Source organism: Manis pentadactyla, chromosome 12, assembly GCF_030020395.1.
Source record: "Manis pentadactyla isolate mManPen7 chromosome 12, mManPen7.hap1, whole genome shotgun sequence".
In the NCBI taxonomy this organism is placed as follows: Eukaryota; Metazoa; Chordata; class Mammalia; order Pholidota; family Manidae; genus Manis; species Manis pentadactyla.
In genome coordinates this window covers 60,093,917-60,107,872 of record NC_080030.1, presented here as the reverse complement: position 1 = coordinate 60,107,872, position 13,956 = coordinate 60,093,917, and the positions used below count along the sequence as shown (strand labels likewise).

At 42.1% G+C, this 13,956-nt stretch overlaps 1 protein-coding gene across 6 annotated transcripts in view; it reads left to right on the top strand.

Annotated features, from left to right (window-relative positions):
- Nucleotides 1–2,584: 2,584 nt before the first annotated feature.
- The window catches only part of L3MBTL3 (L3MBTL histone methyl-lysine binding protein 3), a 106,948-nt gene continuing 95,576 nt past the window's right edge, over nt 2,585–13,956 (top strand). For 2 of the 6 annotated variants that reach the window (XM_036903819.2, XM_036903815.2), the window contains exons 1-2: nt 4,357–4,625; nt 6,140–6,211. The gene's annotated coding sequence lies outside the window, so the exon portion shown is untranslated. Of the gene's footprint in view, nt 2,637–3,417; nt 3,437–3,609; nt 3,694–4,356; nt 4,626–6,139; nt 6,212–13,956 lie in introns of those variants that run through there. The other 4 variants (XM_036903816.2, XM_036903818.2, XM_036903817.2 and 1 more) reach the window with 4 other exon arrangements.

Sequence of the window (13,956 nt, the reverse complement as noted above, 5' to 3'; positions counted from 1 at the left end):
AGGGTGGGATGGGAAGGGGAGAGTGGTGGAAAATGATGAGATTAAGTGAAGTTGCAAAAAAAGGGATTCAATATGCATTATTAAGCGGTCACTAACTGGTGGCAGAGTGAAGGACTAGCAATATTACCAACTTATGGTACAGATGGAGAAAGGCCTGTAACTAGTACTACTTTATATGAAGAATAACACAGTGTTATCTGGATTTTAATACTTCATTCTGCCTGTGCCTCAGGTAGTGGCACCAAAATATTCTTTGTAGAAAAACTTGGTAGCAGCCTTTAAAGTCATTATTCTTACACAAGAGTACCTTCAAAATGATTTCCTTCCCTGAGCCACATTTTGGGGAAAACTGAGATGAAATCCTTGAGGCAATCTCTGGAGGATAAACACAATGTATTGTACAGAGCCTCAATTCATCCTTATTTTTGTTAGTAAACCTCAGTGTACAGGTCCCAGGCAAGCCTTGCTCCCCGAACCCTTGGACCTTTACTCAGGCTTTCTCTGATGAGATCACCTTCCCAGAGGAAAGGTGGAAACACACATCCTGGATGCTTGTCCTTCAAGAATCAGCCTAACTATGATTTTTTCTAGAAAGCCTGTTATTGACATAGGTGCCCCTCAATTATCCTTGCTCTGCATACTCCACTGCAACATTTACCATTCCATAATGCAATGCCCAATTCACTAGACTCCCCCTATCCAGACTAAATTCCTTGTGCCCTTGTTTTTATTTTGTTATTCCCAGCACCTTGTCCAAGGTACCCATTAATATAAGTTTACAGACTGTTGAAACAACATCTCTGAAAATATATGTGAAATATATTTATCATCCATAAATTATCTAGAGAGAATGAATCTAAAAAAGGATTTTTAGAAAGAGAAATCTAGTTTTTTTAGTGGTTTTTTTTTTTTTTTTAGGTAAAGTCTGAGTTTTGTACAAAGTTCATGGCCTTTCTTTCCTTCTCCTGCAGTCTACCTTGACCATTTCACTGCTTATTATTCAAGGCCTAGGGAGTAAAGGAAAGAAGTTGAAATTCTGATCAGTTTAATTAGGCTGTTTGGGGGTAGTTCGGGAAAAGGCTGGATGTGGTGCATGAAATCAATAGTTAACTGGCAGTCTGAGATTATCTACAGCCCTCACTAACTCAGCCTTCCCTACCTCACACCCTAAAGCAATGGCTGCCCACCATATGAAGCACATTTCATAAGGTCTCTCTGCAGCTTCACTGGGCTTGTTCCTTAGTCCTGAGTATGTATCAAGCCATATGTCCTGATTTTGGTTTGGATAATTTGGTCACTATACCAACAGAAGAAGTAGTTGAGTGGTCTGCTTCTCTAGAGTAATTTCATGGTCCTAAGGAAACAACAGTTTATTTTCTGAAACTGGTTCAGGAACATTCCTTAAGTAAAAAAAATCCAATCAAGAGTAGTATTACCTACATTTAGGAGAAATAATTTTAATGCAGAATTTCTATCTTATGATATACTTCAATTCTAGGCCTGGGGCAGTAATTTTGGAAAAGGCCCCCTTTACCCTTTATTAGATGCAAAATAAATTGTCCACTTTGAGGGGTGGGTCCTTCGCTTTTCCCACCCCTCTAAGACTTGCTCCAGCCATTCCTGAAATCAAACGGGCTGATTTTTTCTCTCACAGCAAACTCTGTTATTGACATTCAAATGTTTATGGCAACTTCAATTAATTGAATTATTTTGTAAGTACTTGTATCTACTAGAAAAGGAGAATGATGAGCTACCCAAAAAGAGGCTTGAAGTCAGTAAGTAGAAACCTGTCAATACCGAAATACAATACTCTCTCTTGATCTAGTTTTGACGCCTTAACAAAGACAGGTTTTGCTATTTAGGACCGCTCAGCCATCTTGACTGAATACATTAAGAGGATAGTCCTCGACCTGCTTATTGCCCACGCACGGTAACACTGATTTCCAAGTTGATGTACGAATCCCAACATATTTCACAATAGAGGCCTAACATTTTTAAGCTGTCCGTAGAGACCCACACTGAAGGAACGGAAAGAACGCGCAAGTTTTACACGCACACTTTATTATGCATTCTTCCAGTCCTAAAGGTGGGGGAGGTTCTACTGCGTAAAAGCTTAAAACTTTATTTCTTATTTTTCATGACCTGTAGCATGCATTTAGCCCTTGGGTAATGTTTGTATAAGACGAGGGCCCGCTTTTTAATGGCCGAATGCATACATTTAACAGTACGTGGTGGATTAGCTGCTCTGAGAATTGCCTTTTAAAAAAAGTAAAGTGAAAAATAGACAAAGAAATCTATAACCTTAGCCGTCTCTCCTATTTGTTTGACTGTTCCTGAACCAGCTCTGAGCCGGTGACAAGGATATTGAAAAGATGCACCTGAAACAGTATCTGAGGGCAGCTGCATTTGCCAACCGGCTTTATTGCTGCTTTCCAGCGGCGAAGGCGCAGCAGCAGTAACAGGGAAGCCAGAGCGAGCCTCCCCGGCAGCCGCGGCGGCGGCGGCGGCACCGGCACCAGCGCAGTTTCCCCTCTCCCCAGCCCTGACTCTACGCGCACATGCGCACTGCGCCCGCAGCCCTGGACCATTTGTCAGGACTACTCGTGAGACGGAGAAAAAAAAAAGAAAATTTGGGGGTAAGAAGCGGTTGATCGGATCTAATCTCTAATTAATCAGAACATTTGTCCGTGCAAAAGCCATTCATTAATTTTTCTGGGTGAGGATGAAAGTTAAGAGACCTACAGAGAGAAGGAAGCGCACCCTCGTCTTGTGAAACAGATCAGGGGAGGGGAAAGGACAGAAGGGGTTTCTCCCCCACTTCTCTGCGCCTCTGGGAAAGAGGAGAAAACTTAATCCCGGGGAAAAAAGTGGGCAAGTGACTCGGAAATGGCTGGAGAGGGAGTCTCTGGGCATCTCACTCTGAAGTAGTGAGTGCGAGTGTGAAAGAGGAACAAAAGAGAGAGAAAAGAGAAAGGAAAAAATGGGGGGAGGAGAGACTTGTATTTTTTCTTTGCGCGCACACGGGGAAGGGTGTGGGGGGCCGTGCGGAAGGGAGCCGGGCGAGGCGGCCGCGTCGGGCTCTCGCCGGCGCGCAGGCGGCGGGATGCGTGTGGGCCCCCCTCCCCCGCGCCCCCCGGGCTTGTCACTTTGGTCGCTTTCATGACACCGGGCGCGGGTTGGGGGAGCGCGGCGGCGCCGGGCTCCGCCGGGGTGCGTGCCCGAGTGGGCGCCGCGGCGCTGCAGCCTGGGCGGCGAGCGCGGCCGCCGAGGCGGGGGGCGCCGGCGGGAGGCGCGGGGGCGGCCGGGGCCGCGGATCGGTGCGGCGGGAGGCGCGAGCCCCGCGCGCCGCCCCTGCGGCCCCCTCCGCCCGTGTGGCCTTTGTGCCGGGCGCGCACCGGAGAGCGAGCGAGCGAGCGAGCGAGCGCGAGAAGTACAAGTACGGGAGACCGAGGCAGTGGGAAAAGAGGCCGGGCCACTTTCTCCCCGCTCGGGCTGCGGAGAATGGACTGGTTGAATGTGCAGGCGCGTCTCCCCGGCGTGTGCTGTGTGTGTGCGCGGCGGAAAGGCCTCCCCGACTCCCACCGCGCACACGCACACTCACACGCACGCACACACTCACGGACCCGCGGCGGGGCTCGGCGGCCGAGAGTTTGCGTTTTCTTCCTCGCCGCCTCCCCCTTCCTGACCGACTGTGTGAGAATTTCATATAGATCAGCTCCAATTTCCGCCATTTTGGGAAAGTTGCACAAAAATAAACCCTCCGGTTTATTTCTGCCCGAGGCAGGAAAGTGCTTCGGGAAGCAAGGCAGCGCGGGCCCGCTGCGGCCGTCCGCGCGGGGGAGGGCGCGGGCCACGGGCCGGGCCGGGAGCCCGCGCCGTCGCGGCGTTAGCCCCGCGCCGTGCCGCGCCGCGCCGGCCAGGGTGCGGGCGCGGGCGTGTGTCGCGAGGCGGCGGCGGCGTTAGCGGCGGGCGGCAGCGGCCGCCGCGCTGGGGCGCCGGGCGGGGTTGGGGGGGGGCGCAGGGCTGCTTTTCCTGCAACTTGTTTACACCGTCCTTATACTGGGGAGGCAAAGAGGGGTCCGAGGCGGGGCCGCCGGCCGCCTCGCGCCGCGTGCGTGTGCCATTCCGGAATAATGGGTTTTGCACACTCGCGTCCTGGGCCCGGCGGGCCGTCCTCGCGCCGTGGCGGCCCGACGAGGGGAAGTAGAGGCCGGCGGGGGTGGGGATCGGGAAGCGCAGTAGCCGAGGCATCCGCCGTGCGCCCCGCGAGCTGGGTTGGGTGGGGGGTGAAGGAGGAAAACTTGTGAGCCTGCGGTTGGAGGGGGCAAAGGGGTACGAGAGTGGGGGAAGGCGCAACTTCTGTGCTGGTGGTAAAACTTTAATTACCTCTAAAGAAAAAGGCCCTTTGATCTCCCCCACACACACCCCAACCCTTTCTGGGCAAAGCACGGCCCACAGCGCGACCGTGAGAGAAAGTTTAAAAGCGGGTGGTTTCCTCCCAGCCTTCCCCGCGGAGGGTGGGGGTATCTGTTTGTCCGTCTGCGCTTGGTGAGAGGTGTGGGTAACCAGCCGCCTGCCGGGGTCGCGAAGACCGTGGCCCGCACCCCACCCTTCCACGGGAGAAGGTAAACGTTACTTCGGTTTCCCTTCTCCCCACCCCGCCCCCCCACCCCGCTTCCTTTTCCTCCTCCTCCCCGCCGATTTTTTTAGGGGACCCAAAAAACGGAGTCTCTTTCCTTATGCAACTTCCTCGGGCGCTGTGAGCAAGGCCCTTCCCCCTCCCTGCATCCCTTGGGCCGCTCCTTTGCCACTTTGGTAGCACAGCCTGAAAACTGTATTAGAAATCATTCGAAGTGAACAGAAACAGAAAAAGATTTTTAATTGTTCTAAGTTTAAGTTAAGGGAAACTGATGAGAAATAAGATTTTGGGCGGTGTGTGGGGGGGGTGGTTGGCTGGGACGAGTGTGTCGAATTTTGATTTTGATGTTCCTAAAGCGTTGTTGTGATATCCATATTGGTTTGGGGAGCCCGGAGAGTCTCCGTACCGGCTAGCTTGGCCGCGTGGATTTTTGCGCAAGTTTTTTTTTAGAAAAACACTGACTCGAGTAGAGAGCATTTCTCCGGAAAGTTTCAAGTGCAGCAAAATAGCGAACGTGCAAAACTGGCCAAGGGGAGACCTCTAGTGGTTAAACGCATCTTTAAGTTCTAGAGGCCGAGAGCAAAGTTTGGCCTTTGCTTGTAGCTACGTAGTCCGTTCAGACGTGGAAGTGATTAGGCGACCTGAGCGGGCAGCCAGACGTTGTGTGAAAGGATGCTGATCAGAAAAATCAGAGAGCAAATAAGTTCCGGGCACCCAGACCCTAAGATTTCCATCCCTTGTACCTCATATAGGAAAAACACGTCGCTTTTATTCTGGGATTGGTCACTCCCCGCTTTAGACATAATTGTTTTTATATTTACCGTCGTCTGTACCTTTAACCACTTTAAATCAAGAGTCACAGCGGATAATTTCGGTTGAATGTTAATAAAAATACAAAGTACAACGTGTTTAGAACTTAGAAAAAAAATGAAAAAGACCTTTGGTTGAAATTTGCTCTTAAAATGGCTGATTATTCTCTTAACAAGTATAATTTAAGGCTAGTATTTAGTTTCTTAACCCTGCAGTTATATATAGTCATAAAATAAATACAGTAGTTGCTTTTAGTTCTAAGAGTGTAATTTTGTTTCACTGGGTAAGACGTTATTTCTGAATACTTTGTATAATGTGTGATTTAAACACATATATGGGCAAAAACTGCTTACATAGTATCTGTTCTTTTGCTAGTGTGTGTTTTGTAAAGTAACTTTAATTTTAAAGGTAGAAGCAATGAGAGAAAGCTGAATCAAATGAACCTGCTTGTCATGCAGTGGGATAGACTTTAATGGGGGAATTTAGGAAAGGGGAATGACATGAGGGACAAGCTCCATTTCACCTCATCCAGAACTAGTTTATATATTTTAATAGATTGAGTGCTATTGTGCGAAAATCAGCAATGACTCAGTGATTCAAAATTACGCTTCTTGGTTGTGGATTTGAGGACTTTTTTTATTTTTTGACAATGCTTTGATTTTGCTTTTCCTTTCTTTAAATCAATGCTAGACCTTCAGAAGAAGTCTTGGGGTTGACAGCAATTGTAAAGACACCAGACAATTATTTCTTCACTGCCACTAGGTAAGATTTGCTTATTGAAACAAATTGCTTGATACACTTGTAAATGTTAAATGCTACATTTGGGGATCAGGAAGGAGAGTGTGGGACAAGATGGGCAGAAAAACATTTTGTGACAGCTGCTTTGAATGCCTCAAAGTCTTAGTCTAAGTATGATTAAGGCTCCAATAAAAAAGGAAAAGTTATGAGATTGCCCTGGATAATCTTTGCACTGGTTCTTTTACTAGACTCCTAATCACATTCGAATTGCACCTGTTTTCTTCTGAAAGTAAATAGTTTTATTCTTCAGAATTGAAAATGTGGGAAAACTAGGACAAAGCAATTGTCAATTAATATAACCGTTGTATAAGTACACAGGGCTATGGAAGATTCTGGAACATGGTAAATTTTTGTAGGTGAAACTTACGAGAGCTTTGAGGTACTTAAGTAGCTTAACTTCCGTGGCTTAAATCCAACATGGGCTAACTTGTGTCAAATAGCATGTCAAAGGGTATAGTGAATTTCTAGTGTGTTAGCATAGACTTGTCAACTTTTGAACATATCTATACAGGGAATACAGCTGTTGTCCAGGGAGATCCCTTCAGTAATTTTTGGAGGGTGCTGGTTTGTCCAAATATTCCAGGGTCTACTTTCAGAACAAAGGTCACTGTCAGGCAAAGCGAGCAGCCCTCTATGGGTAGAGCATCAAAGAACATTTGCTACTCCAGTGCTACTATTTTCCTTCCCTCCCCACCCTTTGATCTTTTCTTCTCATTTCTGCTACTTTTCATTTTCCTTCTCTGTCTTGAGTATTAAAGGAGTTGCTAATTCTTGTTTGTAAAAAACAGAAGAGAAATAAATTAGCCTTACCTTTTATGAGCAGGAGTAATAATCCTCATAGGGCCATTTTATAACCGGGTAGGCGTGGTCTACATGTCAAAGCTGAATAAGTGCCAATATAAAAGTGATTGTTAACAGGACTTCATTGTTGTTCTCTGTTCGTGAATGGTCTTGAATAATATAATGAGCAAAATAAATAGATGGGGTCCATGTAGATGATGCGGCAGAGACAGTGGCGCAAAAACAGCTACCTAGGATTATGCAGAGTAAAGCTCAAGCAGAGTATAATGTGTTTCCTGGGATGGTGAATTTCCTGTTTTATACTGAGTAGAAGAGAGTGGTTATTTTTCTTCATGTGGGGAGTCATTGTGGCTATGGATGGAGTGCTAGAATGGGATCCAGAGGACAATTTAGCAGCTAAAAATCACCTTGTGTAAGTCACTTTACCTCTTTCAGCCTACATTTCTCCATCTGGAAAATGGGAGTAACAGTGCCTACCTTGCTTCTTTTGTCGAAGGGCTCAATAAAATAAGGTTTTGAGAGCCATGAAGAGTTAGTGTTGTTAGTCATATTACCATTTTACCATAGCAAGGTTTTGTGAAGGGAAGGAGATAGGTTGTCAAAGGCAGAACAGAGTGATTTAATTCCTAGCTAAAATTATTAGATTGGTTTCTGGTGTATATATTATATGGACTTGTCACAATATATCCAGGGGATATTTTTTTCCTTTTGAAAAAAGTAGTTAATCCTTTCTAGTACTGGTTCCTTGAGACAAGGGACATTGTGCTGAATACAGTGAAATTTATTTATCCCAAACTAGTCGTTTAATAGGAGTCAATGAAATAAATACTTCAAATTTAAAGTGATGACTAATAGTGGAAATGGTAGGTCAGTGATAGCAGAAGGGAATTCATGTGCTGTAATTAATATTTTAGTTGCATGAGTCTGCTGGGGAATGAGGATGAGAAAATAGGTAACTGGGGTAGTAAGGATTTCAGCTACAGGGGCCAGAAAGTGGGTCCTGCAAATGACTGGTCCATGGAGGGGCCTTTTTTCTTTATCCCCTCTTCCTATGTTTTCTAAACCTTCCTGCTACTTTATTCTAATTATAACCAACTCTCCATTATCTAGATAGAAAAAAAAAATCACAAGTACTGTCTGTCATTATTTTCAATTTGGTGATATGGAACTTGACAAACCCTAACAAGTTTCAGTTCATTTCCCTTCTCTTGTAGATTATCCAATCAATGTTCTAAGAATCCAAAATCCAGTAGTGGAGGAAAGAAGAAATATATATCCTGTTTAATTAGTCCCTGAGTAATTGAGGGTTGGTTCTTGAATCATTTCCACTGGCTTGTTCGGTAGTTTATTTCCAGGAAATACATAGTTCAACCAAACCTATCCATAGTAGGTACAATTAGGATGGGAAATATACAAGAGAAGTGTCTGTATGTGATGTGGGACAAAGGTATCCTTGGGATTCCAAGGATGGATAACCTGAATGATGCCCCTACCAGTGTTTCTACTAGTTAACCAATTTTTATTGTGTTCTAACAGTGCTGAACAGTAAGACTTGGTCTTTGCCCTTGAGGAGTTCTTTAGACCTTTACCCCAGGAGTAGACACAACTCTGAGCTCTGCTAATGAGAGTGTTATAGCTGCACTTTGTGCCAGTATAAAAGAGTAAGGGCTCTAGCACTCATGGGAGCCAGTGAGTCAGGAAACATGGATTCCTGGGTTAACTTGATGCAAGACAATGGCATATATAAATGTATACACATAGTACAATATATTACTTTGCTTTTTTAATGCTCAGTCTTCAGAAATGAGTAAGAAGCTGTGTTGAGGAATGCCTGAATTGCACATCTAGCTAGGGCTATGGATTTGGGCTAATTTTTTTCTCCTTTGACCAATGTATTCACAAAATTGGCTTTTTGATGAAGGTTTGTTTTACCACTGTACCTGTTTACTTCTATTGAGGTACTCATTCCTTGCAAGAATTTTGGGGATGCTGTATTTAAAAGGAACCGTTTATTTGGGAGATACCATATTTAAAGAGAATTAATTTGTATGTTCATATATATGTATATTTACATATGATGTCTTGAAATTAAGGGCATTTGTATTTTGTAGAGGGCTTCTTATCCAGTGGAATATTCTTAGGCTGCCTCTTTATTCTCGACTAAGTTAAATTATTTTACCGACATGCAGGATCTGAGCCAATAGTGATGGATTATGAACTAGTTTGTATTGATTGGCAGCAGCAGCTTACAGCAAGTAGAAGCAAAAAATCAGAAAAGGGTACTCTTGAAATATAACTGAGTTTGATTTGTAAAGTCGAATTAGGAAAGACATCCTCATTTAGGAGTCAGTGTAGTTTGGAGGAAAGAACAAGGAATTTTGAGAGGAACTGGGGTAGCTGGATGGTCTTGCATGAGGGAACTTCTGAGGATCCCCAGTTTCTTCTTCAGACATGGATTCAGGATTAATGACTGGCTAGTGATTAGAAGAATTACATGCGTATTATATGTAATAGTAAAAGGCCTTCTGTATTAGTATTCTTTCTGTGAGTCGTAGTTTCATGTTATTGAGCATCTATTTTGTGTAAGTTTCTGTTCGGGGGTGCTTCATATAATCAACACTTAGGACAGGGTCAAATGAATGAATGTGTTGGGGCTACAGAGAAAGTAGCACTCCTTGGCTTCAATGTGTTCATAATCTAGTTGAGGGGGTAACCCAAACATACACAGACGTACTTAACAAAACAGAGCCATGGTTCAGTGCTAGCAAAAAGTAGAGATAAATGCATTAAGTACCACGGCGGTATCACTGGATTTAGTCTTAAATGTGTTGCTAAGGTAGGGACCTGGGAGGTGGAGTACTCTTTTCAAAACATTGTGAAGTGTTGCTATATTAAAGGTAATTGTATACTGAGTGCCTTCTGAATGTCAAGTACTAAGTTAGGTACTTTATATGTATTCATTCATCCAACAAATTCTAAGTGCCTTCTGTATGCCCAGGTACTATTGCTGAGTATTATCTCTAATACTTTAACTTGAGAATTTGTTATTATTTCTCTTTTAGAGCAAACTGGTGCTCAGAGATATTTAGTAACTTTTTCTTTTTGTCTAAGTTCATATCATGCAGTTTGAAAGGGGTGGGGCCAGGGAAAATGATACTGGCTTATGATTGTTTTGTTATGTCTTCAGGCTTCTAATTTTCAAAATAGTAATTCTTAGAATATTTCTAGGAAAACACATTTCCAGATTAATATATGTGCTCTTATACGCTGGTTTGCTAAAATAAGTAATAGTAAACAGGTAAGGAAAAATGATGGAAAGAAAAACTGTCTCAAAAAGAAGGAACGAACAAAAAACAAAAACTGTCTTCACTTTCGTGTTTTTTGTTTCTTTTTACCTTTTTTAAACCAAGTATTGGGAAAAAGACCAATGATTGAGTTATACTGAAAAGGACACCTTGGTCTAGCTCATGGCCTTGAAATGATCACACACTGTTAACAAAACATTACTCAGATTAGGTTTGGGAATTACTGGGCTTACTTACAAAAAGGTTTCATTTATTCTTTGTAGGAGGAGACCTGATGAGGAGTAGGGTTAGTTATCAAAAAATGTAAACCCAGTTTGCCAAAGTGAACTCAAAAGATGATGGAATTTACTCAGAAGCCACAATTATAAAAGGAAAGATGAAAATGTAAATGAGGGCTAGAGAACAACATGGATGAATCTAGAGGGTATTATGCTCAGTGAAATAAGTCAGGCAGAGAAAGACAAATACCATATGATTTCACTTATTTGTGGAATATAAAAACAAAGCAAAATGGGAGGAACAAAACAGCAGCAGGCTCACAGACACGGAGAAGTGAGTAATAGTTACCAAGGGGGAAGGGTTGGGATGGGCTGAGGGACGGTGAGGGGGATGAAGGGACACAATAATTTGCAATCATAATATAAGTAGGTCACAGGACGGTAGCACAGCATGGAGAATATAGTCAGTGATTCTGTAACATCTTTCTATGTTGATAAATAGTAACCACACTAGAGGGGCTGAGGATTTAATAATATGGATAACTGTTGAACCACTGTGTTGTATATTTGAAACCAATATAAGATTGTATATAAATGATACCCCACTTAAAAAAAAAAAGGAAACTAGAAAAAGAAGAACAAATGAAGCCCAAAGTTAGTAGGAGGGACATAATAAAGATCAGAGCAGAAATAAGTAAGATAGAGAAGAATAAAGCAATAGAAAAAATCAGTGAAACCAGGAGCTAGCTGGTTCTTTGAGAAAACAAATAAAGTAGGTAAACCCCTAGCTAGACTTATCAAGAAAACATATGTGCACACAAAAACTTGCACGTGAATGTTCATAGCAGCATTATTCATAATATCTATAAAGTTGAAACGGCTCAAACTGAGTAAAAACAAAAGGACTGTATCTAAAACACTTGTGAGGTTCTGCAGTCTTGAGGAAAATCTATAGTATTAAATGTTCATATTGGAAAAAAATAAAAATAAAATAAATGAGGATTAGAGATAATGGTAACAGAAGCGGCGGGTGTGGGTTGAGGGTGGGGTATGTAGATTGCTAGAATTAAAATAAAAAAAGACAGGGAGTATGACTAAGAATATATTCAACAACAGTACTCTAATTACTGACGTTATACTCTTTAACCAGAATGATATGGCCATGTTGACAAAATGAAGTGGAGAGTCTCTTGGTGGTTCTGTGTTGCAGTGGGAGTCATATAGTACCTGTTATACAAGTTATGGTCCATCAAGCAGAGTGTTAGTCTGACTTAGAAGGATGCTGTTGCATGCACTGATTGTAGGGTAATGTATTGTTTCTCCTTTATTGAAGCTCTGTTATCCAGTAATTTTTTTTTTTTGAGCAACTACTGTGTGCCAGGCCTTTTCAAGACTGGACCATACCTTTATATGTAACTTATACAGAATATATTATATACAATATTGTAGGATTAAACTAGTTCAGTTACTAAGACGTTTTGAGTAGAATTGTCCAGGCACCAAAATCAGTTGATTATTTCCCCCCCCATCTGTTGCACTGATTGAACCCTGAACTGTGAATTAAAATTACTGAGCATTCAGTCTGGTCTGGTTGTTAATGATCTAAATAATTCATCTTTTTTTTGCTTCGTAGCCTTATTTGGTGGATTTGAGGGCTAGCTGTTCTGTCTACTAATAAGGAGGTTAACTACAAATGGCTTTCAAGATAATCCTGTAGACGTGACTTATGTAAGAGAAATAAAATCTGGTCAAATCTAATTTATTACATGCAAAAGGGAAATTAAATGTAAATCTTTTAATTTTGTCTCCATGTTTTAAAAAATATGAAGCACAATAAGAAAAACAGATACTACTTTTAGCATTTAAAAAAATTTTGAAGAAAAAAAAGAACAAGATAGTACTTTTAGTTTTTCTTTTCTAATTAAGTTCATGCATATTTTGCATAGGCATGGAAATATCTATGTCAGATAGGTTCTTGTTCTTTTTATGCCTCTTGAATCATTCAAATGGGTGTAAAATTTCTATTATTACCTTAGTAGTGTAGTATGTTGATGATATGATAGCACTTTTCTGGATATTTCTGCCTCAAATCAAAATGTAGTCTGTATGTTGAAAATGAACTTTAAATTAAAGCATTTGATGAGAGTATATTAAATATGCCATAGGTCTGTTAACGTCAGTTTTGTGATTTCATTTTGTATGTACATTTTTTTTTCTTGAAAGGCATTTTTCATTTTCTGTTCCTCCTTTAGAGGAAGTAAGTAGGTTAGGCCACAGAATCTCAAATAATTCATCCTTCTTACAGTAACGGAAGGGCAGGAAGTCGAGATTTTTGTAAATGTTACGTTCAGTGACTACCCCTTTGCATGTAATCTCCATGGCTGAAAAGAAAGCAAATCAGATAAGCCATTGCTATGATATAAACAGGGTCATTTTCATTAGAATATGACCAGTAGATAGAGGGGAATGTTTTTGAGAAAATAATGAGTAAGAAGGAACCATCCTACTAAGTGATTTACTATTTAAAGGCAGCACAGAATAATTGCCACTCAGGCATCTATTGTGTAAGGATAGATGTGGACAGAAGATCCAGATTTGTTCCTGATGGTCCTGAGATTTCAGTTCTCACATTGAAATGATCTGAGTTTGGCCTGCCTAAAATCTATGAACTTGGGCCCTCAGGGGAAAATTTCACCTCTCTCCACAGTAGATCTCAATTCCACTATGCATACTATTCAGAGTTCTTATCAGGCAGGGTGAGTAGAATATCAAAGCTGGTATCTGTCATGCTTGATTTGAAAAGAAAATTTTTCTTTGTAGCAATGTGTGTTTGTTGAGAGATGCTTCAAGTGTGAGGTTAGACTTTTCTCTTATCCTTATTGAATAAGCCTGTTTAAGAGGTTTGAATTTATCTTCTTTGATGTGTTCTCCACTGACACTTAAATAAGGAGAGTTTCTTGGAGCGGTAATGTTATGCTTCTGCCAAATAGGTAAATAAATACTTAGCAGTCTAGTTGTTAGTTAGAATTTCCCAGGAGAATATGAGATAGATGGACAAAAGAAGATCTTTTTGTGATTTCCTCTCTCCCCTCCCACAACTAGTCTGTTGCTTTCTCCCCTTCTCTTTTATTCATTCATTTGATACATTTTGTTGATACCTACTGTGAATATTCACAAGAGATAAAGACATACATAAATCAAGGTCTCTTTCTTCCAAAGCCTACTTGTAAGTAGATGGCCATGATACAATGTAGCAAGTATTATCACTGGGTATGGATTCTGTCTTCCCAGCCTTTTCTTCTCCTGGCATCTCATGCACACATATTTGGGTATTTGTACAGAGGAAGGTTCTTGCTGGAGTCATTCTGATTCCTTCTGGGGAGGA